This window comes from Capricornis sumatraensis, chromosome 8 (genome assembly GCF_032405125.1).
Source record: "Capricornis sumatraensis isolate serow.1 chromosome 8, serow.2, whole genome shotgun sequence".
Lineage (NCBI taxonomy): Eukaryota > Metazoa > Chordata > Mammalia > Artiodactyla > Bovidae > Capricornis > Capricornis sumatraensis.
This window is the reverse complement of record NC_091076.1, coordinates 47,806,038-47,822,550: the sequence shown is the minus strand read 5'-3', so window position 1 is coordinate 47,822,550 and position 16,513 is coordinate 47,806,038. Positions and strand designations below refer to the sequence as shown.

Below are 16,513 nucleotides of genomic sequence, written 5' to 3'. Positions count from 1 at the left end.
CAGGAAAAGCCAGGTCCTTGAAGCTTTGCTCAGCTGACAGTATCTAAACTCTGAAAGGTGGAAACCCATTCCTTCCAGAAAAGATTCCTGTCAAAGCAGAGATAACTTTGGGCATCAAACTAAAGGGAGTGTAAAGAGCTTTTCACACCACAGAACTTCCAGGGTGTCTCATAAGTGAATGAGAGCATCCTCAGAGTACTTTAATTTATGCATCTACATGCTAGAAATCTGGGAAGTACTCGGCCACAAAGACTTTGTGAGGTCAGAAATGGCATTTTATTCAACTTAAAATCCCCAGCACTTACCAGAGAGCTAGACACAGAGTCAATAATGAAAATATGAAGAAAACAGGAAGGGAGAGAGAATCCCAAAGAGTGAAGTCCTTAGGAGCTGTGTTACCAATTTTGGCTTTCTTGTGATTCTCATGTCAGTTAGCATCAGTCCCAGTATAGATAACTGGGAAGAGCTACCTACTGGGGCACTGAAACTTTATGCATAAGGACAAAAATCTAGAGAGAATTAGGGATAGCTGTTAATAAATATAAAAATGGCTTTGTGTAGTGAACACCGGCATGTACTGAGTATTGTGTGCCCTGCTCTCTTTACCCGACCCCCAACATGACTCTCGGAAGCAGATGTGACACTTGGCGCTGCAGAGGAGCAGACGCAGAGGCGGGCAGACAGTCTGTGTCACATGGCCGATCAGCAGTGGAGACCGCCTTATGGGTCAAGATTTACCTGCTTGAGAAACAACGCTCGAAAGCAACATCAAAGACTCTAGAAGGAGGCAAAGCTTTGACAACAGCTGCACGAGATGACGATGCAGATGCGACGTCCAGCAGATGACGCGGGAGCGATTCCGAGTCCCTAAAATGCGACTTCTCTCCACATCGCTTCATGATTAGGGGCTTCTAGAGCGGCGACCTTAAACTTGCCTGACCACATGCTCCAAGAAATAAGGTAGTGTGAGAGTTCTTTAACTACTGAGGAAGATCCTACTTACAACAGATTTATTTTCAAGAGTCAAAAGGAGCACTGGGGCATGAGCTCATACTGTGCTCTTGCTGTCAGTGGAACTGATGCACGTAAACATGAGCACGAGAGCGACAGTCTCCTTCCATCCTTTTTCCCAAACATCACTTTTGTGATGCACTGCCAGGGAGGACCAGGAGCAATCCCAGCAAGGATTTCCATCGCAGACCCACCTTGCTCTCCTGGCCTATGAGTTCAAGTCCTCAACTCACAAGGCTCCCTTAATCCCTTGTGAAGTGAAACATTCCAAGACCCATAGGGCCTCTCACCTGATCAGTATCCACTGAATCTCATCCTTCTCAACCCAAGTTAACTGCTCTCCTGAAAAAGTAGCTTTCTGTTGCCACTTAGCAAGCAGCTCAGCCCTCCATGAAGGTCTCCAGGGGTGCTGAGGGTTGGGTCATTCCTCGCCAACCTCAGGACCCAGAACAGGCAGGGCTCAGTAGGAAGCTCATGATGGTAATTTTCCTGAGCAACCAGAAAGCTCTTTTAAAGAAATCCAAACAAGAGAAAAGCTTCATTCACAAAGTAGTTCACTGCAGCATTATTTACAATAACAAGAGAACTGGTGAATATATTAAAGATCCAGCAGGGAAGAACTCTGAGTGACTTAAATGTGACATTCTCCCATAATGAAGACTACATTTCACATGATGAAGACAGCAGACAAGACTTACGGGAGGTACTTACTGTCACTGGAAAATGTATAAAATGCATAAAATGTATAAAATGTATAAAGTCACCTGACAAAAACACAAAGCACAGAAGTATGTAAGCCATGCAATTTTAACTTGTTAAAAGCTCACAGAAAATGAGGTGGAAAGGAAACGCTCAAATGTTAATGATCCTACTATACTCTGATTTTTCACACTTCTTCAACAGCTTCCGAATGATCTATAGTTGGCAAACAATCCTTCTAAAAGTAGGGGAAATGCAACACTTAATGAATTAAGCACAAAGTTGACTACTGGGTCAGCAAAGATGAAGGATGTGCAATTCATTTGGATATTTTTCAGTATAGAACTTTGCAGGATTCTCTTTCCTTCCCCAAAGACCCTAACAAGGCCAGGTTTCTGCTAAGGGTTTACTGGTTACTCCGCTGCAGTTTACTACAGGGCAAAGCTGCCTAGCGGGCAGTTCCTGCCATTTGGTGAAAATTAATGCTTTTGTGGATTTTCTGGGCACTTGAGAGCCCTCATACTTTCTCTTGCAGCGAGAGACATGGAAAATTATTGACTACCTACAAATATACTTTTACAGCAGTTTCTATAGTTTAAACAATGTGTCCCAAACAACAAAGCTATTTAGGAACATTCTTCTCTAAACATTTCATGAAACGTTTTATAAAATATTAAAACAGTTTTAAATACAAAGTTACATATAACTCATGCTTAGTAAAAAAGTGATCTAAACCACCAAAGTGAAAAAATATTTTTCTTCTCTAAAAAATTATTTCAAGTACCACAAGGTTAAATTGGCAATACTCAATAGCCAATAACTACAAATAAAATTAAATAGTACAACAAAACTCCTAACAAATTGTCTGGCCTCAGCACAGCCTTAGGGCTTTAAGGAAAGCTTTGAGCTATGTTCATCCACCACCTCTTCCCTAAGTGGTGTGCTGGGTAATTTCCTACGACAGCTCTGCTGGGCTATGACACCCAGCTGTGTGGTCAAGTACCAGTCTCGATGTTGCTGTGAACGTGTATTTTCATTCTTAATTTTTCCTTTTTGTTGGCCATGCTAGGCCTCCGTTACTATGCACCGGCTTTCCCTAGTTGTGGGGAAACAAGGCTGCTCTCTAGTTGTGGTACGTGGGTTTCTCACTGCAGTGGTTTCTCTTGTTGGGGAGCTTGGGCTCTAGGGCAGGCAGGCTTAGTTGCCCCAAGGCATGTGGAGTCTTCCTGGACTAGGGATAGAACCTGTGTCCCAGCACTCGCAAGCAGATTCTTAACCACTGGACCATCAGGGAAGTCCCAAGGTATTATTTCATGTGATAAATAATTAAATCAATAGACTTCAAGTAAAGTAGATTACCCTCCAAAGTGTGTGTGGGCCTCATTCAATCAGCTTCAAGATCTTAAAAGGTTTCTCTAAGAAGAAGGAATTCCCCCAGGCCTGCACTATGGAAACCCTGCCTACTGCCTGCAGCAGAATTTGGACTTAGATGGAAGCATCAGCTTTTAGCTGAGTATCCAGCCTACTGCTGGCCTGTCATATGCATTTCCAACTTGCCAGCCCCCATAAGAATGCACGTCAATTCCTAAAATAAATCTCAGTATCCCCCATCCCCTTTCCCCGCCTCTGTCTCTTCTGCTCCATACAGAGATAGATGGATCTAGATGTATATAGATCTATATATCTCATGGTTCTGTTTCTCTGGAGAACTCTGGTTAATACAGGCAGAGTGGCCATAATTCTTAATTAGCTTGAGGCAGGCCCAGTTTACACCTGTTGTGGTCTAATTAAGAGCTACCCTTTTCCCTCTGAAATGTGTCCTGGCTGGCGTAATAAATCACATGCTCTCTTTACACGCAGAGCTAAAGACAGATTTATGATATTCCTAAGTAATGAGCTCTTTTCACTTAAAATGTTGTGTTTCAAACTTTCTGGTGACCCGCAATAAGAAATGTATTTTCTGTCACAAAACATAACTGAAGCCCATGATGTGCAACGCAATGATCTCTATTATATTTTATAATGTGTCATTTCAAATGCTCTCTGCAACCCACTGACTTCACAGCATGATCCATGGATGGGATCATAACTCAGTTTGAAAAGCACTGACTTAGACAAATGCAGGGCTGGCTGGCAGGCAGGGTTCGTAACTGCCCCGGGGACACATGGTGACAGAGAAGAGGCAAGAGCAAGGCTTATGTATCAGAGATTCTACTTGGTCTATGCTCCATATAGTCTTTAATATCACTTCTCCTAGATATAAATAAGTGAAAGTGAACATCACTCAGTTGTGTCCCTCTCTTTGCGACCTCATGGACTATACAGTCTATGGAATTCTCCAGACCAGAATAATGGAGTGGGTAGCCGTTCCCTTCTCCAGGGGATCTTCCCAACCGAGGGATTAAACCCAGATCACCTGCACTGCAGGCGGATTCTTTACCAGGTAAGCCACCAGGGAAGTCCCCAGCAATAGTATATATAAACACACTTTAACGGCATCATCTTTGAGGATTTAAAATAGCTCAGTTAGAATTCCATCACCTCCACTAGCCTTGTTGGGTAGTAATGTTTCCTAAGGCCCACTTGACTTCATACTCCAGAACTGATGCTCTCGAACAGTGGTGTTGGAGAAGACTCTTGAGAGTCCCTTGGACAGCAAGGTGATCAATCCAGTCCATCCTAAAGGAAATCAACCCTTAATATTCACTGGAAGGACTGATGCTGAAGCTCCAATATTTTGGCCACTTAATGCAAAGAGCCAACTCATCGGAGAAGACCCTGATGCTGGGAAAGATCAAAGGCAAAAGCAGAAGGGGCAGCAGAGGATGAAGTGGTTGGATGGCATTACTGACTCAATGGACATGGGTTTGAGCAAACTTGAGGAAATAGTGAAGGACAGGGAAGCTTGGCATGCTGCAGTTTATGGGGTTGCAAAGTGAGACACGACTTAACTGAACAACAAAAGAAATATAAACACACCAATTAAGAATATGATTCTGAAGTGTTTTCCTTTAGTGAATCTCCAGTTTCTTGTGAATCTTACACACAGAGAAGAGGCAAAATGATTAACTGGCATCCTACTGGATTATGCTATCTCTAGCTTCACCTTTCTCCAGCTCAGTTTCCCTTACAAAAAGACCTATAAAGTCCAGATTCCATCTGTGGCCATTCAGTAAATATCCATGGACTGCCTGTCAGATACAGGGCAAGGCAGGATTTCCCTGTTGCAGAAACCAGTACTCGAGAAACCAAACACCACACTCAGAGAGTGGGAGAACTCAGGTTTATTATGCTGGAGGGACAAGAGGAGTTAACACGCCAAGCTCTGAGCTCTGAACAAAGGGGTTACAGAGTTTTTATAGACAGACTCTAGTGGGCAAAACTAGCTGCTAATAGGCTGGTTTAAACTAAGCAGTTTCACCTGCATGGGAACGGCAGTCAAGACAGGGAGGGGGATGACTGACCTTTACACAGACAAGCATGATTAAGCAGGTTGGCAGGGGCTGGGTGACTGCAACGAGCAGGACAAGGGCGAGTGAGATAAGCTCCAGCTCCTAGTATTGTGAGTGCCCACTTTCTGAGACCATGTGACCTACGTGATCCAGACTTTACAAGGAGCAAGCCAAGTTACAGAGGCAGAAGGACCCAGTGGTGGTGTAAAACTTGAACTTTTCCTGTTCTTCCCTAGCCACCAAGTCCCAGCAGCTTTCAGCGGCCATAACCGCATGTCTGTATGCCAGGCTCCTTGGCCCATCTTCAGAGTCATTTAGGCCTTTTGTCTCCTTCACTGCACACCTTTCCACGGCCGCTGCTAACACACTCATCCACACATGCACCCTGGTCCCAGCATCTCGCCATAGCCTTGGGTCAAGTATTCTTCTCCCCAGCCCCAGGCACCCTACCAAGTTTCTCCTTATCAAAGATTGCATCCCTTCTTCTTAAAACTGCCACTGTTTGCAGATGACATGATGCTATATACATAGAAAACCCTAAAACTGCTACCAGAAAACCACTAGAGCTCATTGATGAATTCAGTAAAGTTGCTGGATACAAAATTAATATACAGAAATCTGTTGCATTTCTATACATTGACAACAAAATACCAGAATGAGATATTAGGGAAACAATCCCATTTGCCATCTTGTCAAAAAGGATAAAATACCTAGGAATAAATCCACCTCAGGAGCCAATAAAGCTGTATTCCAAAAACTATAAGACAGTGATGAAAGAAGCTGAAGACCACACAAATGGAAAGCTGTATCGTGTTCTTGGATTGCAAGAATGAGCATTGTCATAGTCACTATGCTTCCCAAGGCAATCTACAGACTCAGTGCAATCCCTATCATATTACCAGCAGCACTGGTCACAGAATTAGAACAAAAAATTAAGGCTGCCCTGGGGAGCTGAAGAAGTGAGGGGGGTCAGGGAAGCACAGGGCAGAGACGGGAGGGAATGGACCAGAAGTGTCAGGTGAGGGGGGCAGGGCACGGGCGGTTCAGGACTGAGCGGGTGGGGACAGAGGGGGACACACTGCTGGGATGCAGCCAGGGCAGAGATGAGGTGCTCTTGATGGAGAGTCAATCACACACGACAAGAAAGGCCAAGGACAAGGGGACAGGAAGGTGCATCACAAAGTGATCGAGCCACAGGCACAGCTCGAAGCTCTATTCTGCCGCACTGGCTGGGGAACCCGACAAAGGCCACCTCCCCATCTCCATTTCAGGATCTGCAGCTGTCAGACAGGAAGGAAAACCAGCACTTGGTGGGCAGCAGGGGCAATGGGCCGCATGAGAAGCCCTAGCGGGCTGACTGCAGGCTCCCTGGGACCCGGTCTGCAGCCGTCCCCTCTCCTGGGCTGCCATGCATCCCCGCGAGACTGGAGAGCTGCCCAGGCTCCAGTCTCTGCGATTACAAAGGCACAAGGAGTGGCCAAGAGGAAAGGGCCACGCGGCTTCAGTGTTTTGAGAGTGACTGTCACTCAATTAAATGCAAATACATTTTTAACCAAATGACGGTGTTTCAGAAAGCTTCCTCTTCAAGTCTGTTTGGAGAGCAAAATTTAAGATCTCCAACACTTGCTGATGTAAATTCCATAAACCCAAGTAAGCAGACAATTGTTCAATTACCATACACATGGTCACTTGCCAATAAAACAGGAGGAAGCTAAAAAAAAAAAAATAATGCAAATGCCTTATGAAGGCCTAGATGGCTTCAGCAACAGACTGCAAGGGACTCAACAGAGAATAAAACACCAAACTGAAACTTATTAATACAAAACCAGGCATCTTTTCTAATTAATTTTGCAGACAAGAGTGGAATAAGTTAAAATTGAATATCTTCTTATCTAAAAAGCAGAAAATGATTTTTTTTAATATCTAGGCTCTCAGCAATAAGAAACTACTAAATAGCAAGCCACAAAATTAATGTAATTAATTTCAAAGTGATATTCAGATTACAACATTAAATGTGAAATTTGACTAAAACAAAAACCGAAGCATTATTCTTCATGATATATTGAGATAAAATCATCTTATCTAAGCCACAAAGAATGATCTGTTCATTCTTTTGAAAGATATATTTCCATTGAGTTATGCAATATCAATGGACAGGCAAATTATCTGAGACAGAAAAACATCAGTTAATGGAAAAATGAGAAATTTTAATAAACGAAGTCAAACTGGGTATTTTATGAGTGCTGCTAAAAATACAATTCATAGAAGTAAAATACCACCGTTATGACTGAGCATAATAAACCGACTGCTTGTCTTAAAGGCTATGTGTGATAGAAATCATTTAAATCAATTGAGTTACTGTTTCTTAGCAATTTGATAAAAAGGGAAAATAGTGTAACAGGGAGTCAAGTACTCCTTTGGGAGGTGAAAAATAAGCCAGCTGGGTTTCTAAATGCACTTTAATCTGTTTGTGCATTTTCCCCTTGTTTTTTAAAAAAAGACAGGAAAGATTTCCTAAATCAAGCTGCTAGAGTCCTGGAATTTGTAGAATTTAAATTATTATTACAGATTTGGTTACGATGGGTATTCTCTCTGTCCTCCAAGCCCCATTGGAATTGAGAGGCTGATCACCACTTACTCTAACCTTGACTTCTGGAACTGTTGAATCCTTTGGGACCAGAACTCGGATGTGAAATCCCACTCACTGTGAAACTGGGTGGAAAATGAGAACGGAGGCTCCAGAATATCTCCATGAACTAAGGCTGAGTGAAGCCATCCACGGGCAATCTTTGTTCAGCTTTTTCCCACTGCATCTTTTATGAGCATCAAACAATGTTCACTTTGGGGAAAGCAGAAATCGTAATGCATGGACTTACTGACAAGACCATTTCCTTTTTTTTAAGTGAAATACAGTTGATTTGGGGGAATTCCCTGGTGTTCCAGTGGCTAAGTCTCTGCGCTCCAGTGTAGGGGGCCTGGGTTCGATCTCTGGTCAGTGAGCTAGAGCCCGCATGTTACAACTAAGAGTTTGCATGCCCCAACTAGAGGTTCTGCAGGCTGCAACCTAAAGACCCCTCATGCCACAGCTAAACACTGAAGATCTCGCACGCGACAGCCAAGACTCAGCACAGCCAAACAAATAACTAAGCAATTTTTAAAAAAGAAAGAAAAGAGACATAGGGGATTTACAACGTGGTGTTCGTTCCAGATACACAGCAAAGCGAGTGAGTTACGCGTGCATGCGGTGCTGCTGGTTGTGGAGGTTTGGTCGCTTGGTTGCATCTGACTCTGGTAATGCCATGGACGCAGCCTGCCAGGCTCCTCTGTGCGTGGGACTCTCCAGGCAAGAATACTGGCGACTGGAGTGGGTGGCCATTTCCTTCTCCAATACACACAAATACACCTATTCTTTTTCAGATTCTTTTCCCTTACAGGTTCTTATAAGATACTAAGTATAGTTCACTGTGTTATATGGTAGGTTCTTGTTGGCTGTCTATTTTATATACTAGTGTGTGTATTGGAGAAGGAAATGGCAACCCACTCCAGTGTGCTTGGCCTGGAGAATCCCAGGGATGGGGGAGCCTGGTGGGCTGCCATCTATTGGGTCACACAGAGTCAGACAGAACTGAAGAGACTTAGCAGCAGCAGTGTGTGTATGTTAATCTAAGACTCTTCCTTTTACAATCTATAATTATTAATTAAATTGTCCTCATAAATATTAAGCATCAATAATATCCTAAGGCAGGGTTCTGCAAACTTTCTCTGTAAAGAGTCAGAGAGTAAGTATTTTAAGTTTTGTGATTCAGAATGTTTCTGTGGCAGCTATTCAACTCTGCCTTGTGTGGTAAAAGCTGTGTCCCATTAAAACTGAACAAAATCAGAATCTCCCTCCCTCCTCCCATCCCAGGCATCCCTCTCAAGAGGGAACAGACCTATGTTTACCTGTGGCTGATTCATGTTGATGTATGGCAGAAATCAACACAATATTGTAAAGCAATTATCCTCCAAATAAATATAAATGATAGATTTTTTTAAAACCAACAAAATCAGGCAGCCAGCCTACAGGTTGGGCTTTGCTAACCACTGCTCTGACAATAAAGAGATAAAAATGAGCTTAAAATCTAAGTGAGCTTTCCATGTTTTTCTGCCTTGGACATCCTCAAGGAAACAATCTTTTTTGACTACGCAAGTTCCCCAAATTCTTTAAAGTCTCTATGAGGTTACCCTTGAAAGATGGCAAGTTATCCCTTGAGTCAACTGTGATTCTATCTTTTAGCTGGAAGGATGGCATAAAGTCTTCACACAAATTAAAAAGAGCATACCTGGAATTGAATTGGTGGCTCCAGACTCTTATTTATCTCATTTAAGACTAGTCAGGGGCCTTGGCTTTAGTGACGTGTACACAATTGGGATGAACAAATATACAACAGTAACAGCAGTCATAAAAATAAGGCATTAGAAAGGCAGAGAGTGAAATTCACCTTGGTAATCCATTCATGAAGGTAAGCACTAACCCAACACACCTAGGGATTAAAGAAATCCAAGGTCTGAAAGAAATGTCATACAATCTTCCTATCTCTGCTTTATATCTTATTATTAATCTTCATGGGGATCTTCAGCTTTTTAAAGCCCCAAACTCTCTGCTTCAGGCACACTTTATAGTGGGATTAACACAAAATAGGGCCCCATGAACTTCTTGGATCTTTGTAGGTCAATATAAATATCCATCACCTGCAACCTATACAAGGTTTTCCTGGAAGTCAGGTTGACTTAGCAATGTGCAAGCCCCTTAAACCAGAGGTCCCAACTTCTGGGGTCTAATCTGAAGTGGAGCTGATATAATAATAATAGAAATAAAGTACACAATAAATGTAATGCACTTCAATCTTCCTGAAACCATCCCACCCCTGGTCCTTGGAAAAACTGTCTTCTGCAAAGATAATCCCTGGTGCCAAAACAGTTGGGGACCACTCGCTGCCTTAAGCCACTTTTAAGAATGCTACATGGAAATGAACATAGCATACTACTATGAAATTTAAGAACATTTAACAGGAACTGAAATGTTAAGTGTTCATGAAAGCTGTTTTATCATTAAATGCTTATGTAAGGAAAATGAAATCCAGAAGTCATAATAAGGGTTCTGGTTTCCCAGGGAGTTTATATAGAGAACGCTAATAATTTAATATAGAATATGGACTGGGGGAGGGGAGCAGGAAGCCTGCACTAAAGGGCTTTCAGATTTGGTGAATGTAAGTCAGAAGTCTCATGGGGAGGGGGCCAGGGAGAGGCCAGAGCCTTCTCTGAACACTCCTTTGTTTTGCTGATAATTTCTGAAAACTAGAATGATGTTTGGCCAGGAGGTCCAAATATTAACAAATGTTTTCTTCTCCAACCGAGTGATTTCCTAAAAGCTGTAACAGGCACACCTATGTTTTGCAAAGACTGAAAGCACTCTGTGCGGTGGTTCCAGCTCTGTTAGTAACACATACCACAAAGGCAATTCCCAGCAAAGTTATGTAAATAAAAACAAACAAACAAATGGAATTTTGATTCAGAAAAGAACCCGAACACATTCCCTAAGCAGACTACATTATGCATCTGTTACTGCAGGTGGGGGTGATCCCTCTTGGCTGGAGTGCTCCCCAGGGCAGCAGGGTTGGTAAGCCATAGGCACAAAGAGGCAGATGCTGCTCAAAGCTTCATCTTTGCCATGGCGTACGGCGCCTTCTGATGACGTGACACACCCGTCACACGCGGAGGGCGACCAAATTACAAGACACCAAGTCGGAGAGATGCTTGGTGATGTCATAACAGACAAGTTTGTGTTCTCTGCTGTGGAGAGAGGAAGCTTGTTTAACTCTTTCACCAAAGCTGGTTACTGTTATAGTTATTCCTAAATATCATTTTAAGGTAATCTGTCGGTGGCTGTGCCAGGTCTCTGATGCTGCCTGGGCTTCTCTCCAGTCACGGCGCGGGCTCCGTAGGGCAGTAGCTTCTCTTGTGGAGCACAGGCTCCGGGGATCAGGGCCTTCAGTGGTTGCAGCTCCCGGGCTCCCGCGCACAGGCTTAACTGTCGTGGCGTGCAGGCTTAGCTGCTCCGAGGCACGTGGGATCTTCCTGGATCAGGGACCTAACCCAAGTCTCCTGCATTGGTAGGCAGAGTCTTTATCACTGAGCCACCAGGGAAGCCCCTAAATATTATTTTTTAAAGTAATTGCTTCTCTAGCCTAGTAAATGGCTTCTTCAGGGTATGAGGTTATCACTACATAAAATACATTTTACTAAGTAATCTAAAAGATATGGAATAGTGTATGGAATACAGTTTTCCAGTATGAGGCAACTGTTGAGACAGGTGAATTATTCTCCTTCATGTGTCAAAATATATTACAAGGTCTTTTGATAGGTAATGAGATCCGAGTTGGAAGGAGAATTTAGATAGACACACAAACAGCTAATTTTGATCAAGATGAGAGACTCCACTAAGTGACACACCCGAGGTGATACCCCCCCATCGGTGACTGTAGAAAGGAAGCTAGAATTCTCACCTCAGAAGCCCCTGCGCACCCACTCAACAGGTACACACGAGGCACCTGCGGGTTTAAGGGGAAAGCAGCTTCTAAACCTACTACTACTATTTCCTCTCCTAAACTTAAGGAAGATGGTTCTCACCTAAATTTAAGAACATCTATGGCTTAAATATTCACAGGGATCACCAGTGATACTGTACGCCATTATTAACAGAGCCAGAATCTATTACTTTAGTTGGGCTCTTTTTTTTTTTTTTTTTTCCTCAATTTTTTTTTTTTTTAGATTTTGTAAGTCAATTCTTTCCCATCCAGACTGGTTTAAAACTGTGTTTGCTTTGGCAGCACATACACTAAAAAACTGGAATGATACAGAGAAGATTAGCATGGCCCCTGAACAAGGATGACATGCAAATTCATGAAGCATTACATATTTTTCTAGTGACTGCCAAGAGGGAGGCGGTGGTAGACAGTAAGAGTGGGAGTGTGGGATTAGCAGATGCAAACTATTATATATAGAACGGATAAACGAGGTCCCACAGTATAACACAGGAGAACTATAGTCAATATTCTGTGGTAAACCATAATTGAAAAGAATATATATACATATCATACATACATATATACACACATACATACATATATATATATAACTGAGTCAATTTGCTCAACAGCAGCAGTTCAACACAGCACTATAATCCAACTACAATTCAATAGAGATAAATTTAAAAGAAAAAAGACTAAATTATATAAAAATTCCCATCTATGCAACTCTGCCCACGCTGTGCGGCTCTGTCCAGTATGTTCTCCGTCATGTCTTTTCCTTTTCTGGTAAATTTCTCTCCTGATAAGATGATTCAGGTATCATTCCCTTTCTGAAGTCTTCTCTGAGTCACACATTCCTCCAGCAAAGTTGGTAATGACCTCTTTCATGCTCAGCTTTTACCTTAGCATTTCTGTGGCTACATTCACCCATCACACCCCTTGGTAGTTATTGGTTTACACATCTGTCTTCCATATGATATCTTACAGAAGAGCACAGTCCATTCTTTTCATTTTGCTATTTCCAGAATCCAGCAAAGTATCTAAGTGGTATCCAATGCATGTATTTTAATGCTGAAGAGTCAGACACGACTGAGCGACTGAAAATCAAGTCCGTGGAATGGGTTTAATTATCTAATGAGAAACACAAGCCTATTATCAGCTGACAGCAAACTGTTCCCCATAGCTGTGACTTAGAAATGACCTTCATAATAGGTTAACAGTCTTAAAGGAGGAACTAAACTAAACTCAACCACAAAATCACCACCATTTTGTAAGAACTGTCAAAAGAGCAGGTTGTACGAAAGCAATAATGACTAGGAATTCATTTCTAAACCTGGAAAGGGAAATTAATCAAACGATTGTCTCACTAGCCTTTTTATCCTCTATTCCCTTGCTCCATCTCCAGGATCATTCTGCATGGTTGGTTTTAGCTAAGGCACCCATCCATGCTGCCTTGGCCAAATTTCCCTGGCTGCTGCCTAACCTCCAGCATCTGTCCTGCCCACTCTCTGCTCCCACCAAAGGTCAGACACGTCCATCTTTCTCAGCAGGATGCGGACAGACCTGTGCCTGTGAAGGATGTGGAGGAGCCCTGAGGAAGCATCTCACCAGTTTCTGTGTGCTGGCCCCTGAACCGGGACCCGTTCAACAACAGTGCCGCGCAGGTGATCTCGCGCCTCACGGAAACCTCATCTATCAGGCAGCTTCTGGGGTAGGTTGCTAAAATGCTAATTGCTTTCAAGGGGCTGGTGGCAACCAAGCAAGCTGTTTATGTAACGAGCCAAGTCAATGTCCTGTACTGGATAAAGCACTGATGAAGCTTAGAGACATCTGATCCAGGTGGCTCTGCCAGTGGTTTCTTACACACACTTAGCAAAACAGCATGTTCATTTTCCCAAAGAAAGAAAAATGTAAAATAAACTAATTCAAGGGTCATAGAAATTAATTATCATTAATGTTAACATGAAAAGTTAAACAGGTTTTAAGGAGTTCTGACTGTGGGACAGTGGTTTGTTTAAAAGACAGCAAAGAAAAAAAAATCTTATACTGGAAGACGAATACATTGACCCACATGATTATTCACACTGCTTCTCACCTTTCAAGTGGTAAAGGAGCGGACGTCCCCCGTGGTTCAGCAGTTAAGAATCTGCCTGCCAATGCAGGGGACACAGGTTCGATTCCCGGCCCAGGGAAGATTCCACATGCCTTGGGACAACTAAGCTTATGTGCTCTTTGAGTCTGTGCTCCAGAGCCCGGGAACCACAATGACTGAGCCCACGCCCTGCAAATACTGAAGCCTGCATGCCCTAGAGTCCATGCTTTGCAACAAGAGAAGTCGCTGCGGTGAGCAGCCTGAGCACCGCAACCAGAGAAAGCCCACGTGCTGCAGCAAGGACCCAGCGCAGCGAAACACAAATAACACGTTTTAAAAGTAAAGGCGAAGTGGTGGAGGTTATAACAAAGTATATTTCAGGGGGTCATTTCAATCTTGCAAAGCCAATAGTACCAGGGAAACTCCCAAAGTCAGTCCTAGACTTCAGATGCTTTGAACCACCTGCCTTGTGCCCAGCGGTATTTTTGTTCCTTTCTGACACTAGATGTTCTTTTGTTCAACCATGACAAGGCAGCATTTTCCTAAACCACAGTTGTGGATATATGAAGTGTGGAGTAAGTTTGCTCCAGTGATTCTCTACTCTTCTGAAACTGTGGCCAGCACAAGAGGAATAAAATATAATTCTGCTATTCTAGTGATGCAGGACAGATTAGCTAAGGGCCTAGGGCATCTGTTCCCACTCCAGGGCTTCTGATTCTATGCCCATCCTGATTCAGACACGGCAAGAACACACAAACACCCAGGAATGCAGTACCCAAGGCAAGTAACAAACTGAGAGGCTGATCAATCTTTGGAACGCAGTCAGCACTCATTGCTGAATAAATTAGATCAGATGAAAACATATTTCAGAATTGGGAAATGACAGGATTATTCTAGGCTTATAATTTTACAAAGAGAACAATTTAAACAAGCACCGTGGTTCTTCATGCTGAAATTGGTCAGAGGATCCATTTTTCCCCTCGCACATCAGGAAAAGAAAGTTTCATATATTTTTTCAAATGGGAATGTTCAGAATCAAAGATGTCACTGCAAAAATATTAAAACACAAGCCGCATTTATCCAAGTAAGTGTATTCTTAAGATTTTTTTAAAGCCCAGTTGCAAGAGAGTAGCACGCAGTGCTCTCCTGCTGAGAAAATTATGCTGTTACTATATGCAGCTTTGTCAAATATGTTTCCAAGAAAGAGTATCATCGAAGCCCGCGTGTTGTATTTCTTGTAGGCGAAGAGATAGTGAAGAAATACAAAACTGATGCAATGCTTTAAAAAGGCAAAATAAGAAAAAACAGGCTAAAATTAAAATTCGATGAATGCAACTACATTTTATTTTGCAATGGAAAACCACATGTGCCAGAGAAATCACCTAAGGGGTCTAACTTTCTAATCAACATCAAGTATTCTATATTGGCCAGAACACCAACCCAGGACACATTTTTCTGCTTTGCTCAAGAAACAGCAGACTCTCACTTGTTCACTAGATTTGGGGGAGGTCTTGATTTCATCGTAGCTCCTAGTGCCCTGCGTAAGACTTAAGGGCCTGGGGGTGATGATCTCTGCCACCTTGTTTTTATATGTGCATGCTAAGTCACTTCAGTCGTGTCCAACTCTTTGCAACCTCATGGACTGCAGCCCACCAGGCCACTCTGTCCACTGGATTCTCCAGGCAAGAATACTGGAGTGAGTTGCCACGCCCTCCTCCAAGGGATCTTTCCCACCCAAGGACCGAACCTGCGTCTCTTATGTCTCCTGCATTGGCAGGCAGATTCTGTACCATCAGCACCACCTGGGAAGCCCTGTTTCTAGATAAGGGATTTTCATATAAGCAAAATAACTCAAAACAAAGGCTAAGGATAGAAGAAGAATAGATGAGAAAGATAGGAGATGGTATCCCAGCGTGAAGCACAAGAATAAATTATGAGAACTGAGCATTACTCACTGAGCAGTGACCCCTCAAAGAAGCATGTGTCCAAGAGCCCTCTCAGACCTCCTTGCATAACATGCAAAGCAGATGGAGAAGGCAGGTGTGGTGTCCCCTGTTCCTACAGCAACAAATGAAAGGACACTCTATGCCAACATCACCAAGATAATACATATAGGTCTCAGAGTTCCAGTGAGCCTGGGCTGTGAAAACACCCTCTCCTCTCTGAAAGGCTCCACTGAGACTGGCCACACCTTCATCTCAGCTCTGCTAAGAGCATTTATTTAGTCTTCAACGCTTTACAGACTCATGGGTCAGAAATTTTCCTCTCCTGCCTGTCAACATATATGGAAATAATGTTCTTGGTGAAAACTCAAATGACCATACAGAAAAGTGTCTTAAATTTTCAACTTGGTGCTATTCAGCAAACCCACCCACACTATTTCCTCTTTTATTGCTGTTAGTTCAAGCAGGAAATGCTTAAATTCTAGACCTCCAATCACGTGTGAAGGGGTCTCTTATAGCAAGAGACAGCACAGGGAAGCCCAGCTCGGACTGAGGATCTCTCCATAACGGGTCTTTCCTTGTCCCCTACCCACAGAAACTTAAATGGGAGACAGAGACAAGAACAGAGGCTCAGATGGACAAACATGTGGCACCACTGACGGACATGATCTCAGCATTCTAGGCCTAGAAGGAAGAGCAAATGATCGGGGTGGCTTTAAGGCACATACGAGATACCAGAGACAGTCC

The 16,513-nt window shown here is 43.0% G+C and overlaps 1 protein-coding gene and 1 non-coding gene across 3 annotated transcripts in view; one reads left to right on the top strand and one right to left on the bottom strand.

Moving 5' to 3' along the window:
* The window catches only part of FAT3 (FAT atypical cadherin 3), a 648,324-nt gene that overhangs the window by 561,703 nt on the left and 70,108 nt on the right, over positions 1-16,513 (bottom strand). The window lies entirely within an intron of this gene.
* LOC138084826 (U6 spliceosomal RNA) lies at positions 12,016-12,124 on the top strand. Its single transcript, XR_011145235.1, has one exon. It is a non-coding gene; the product is annotated as a U6 spliceosomal RNA (small nuclear RNA).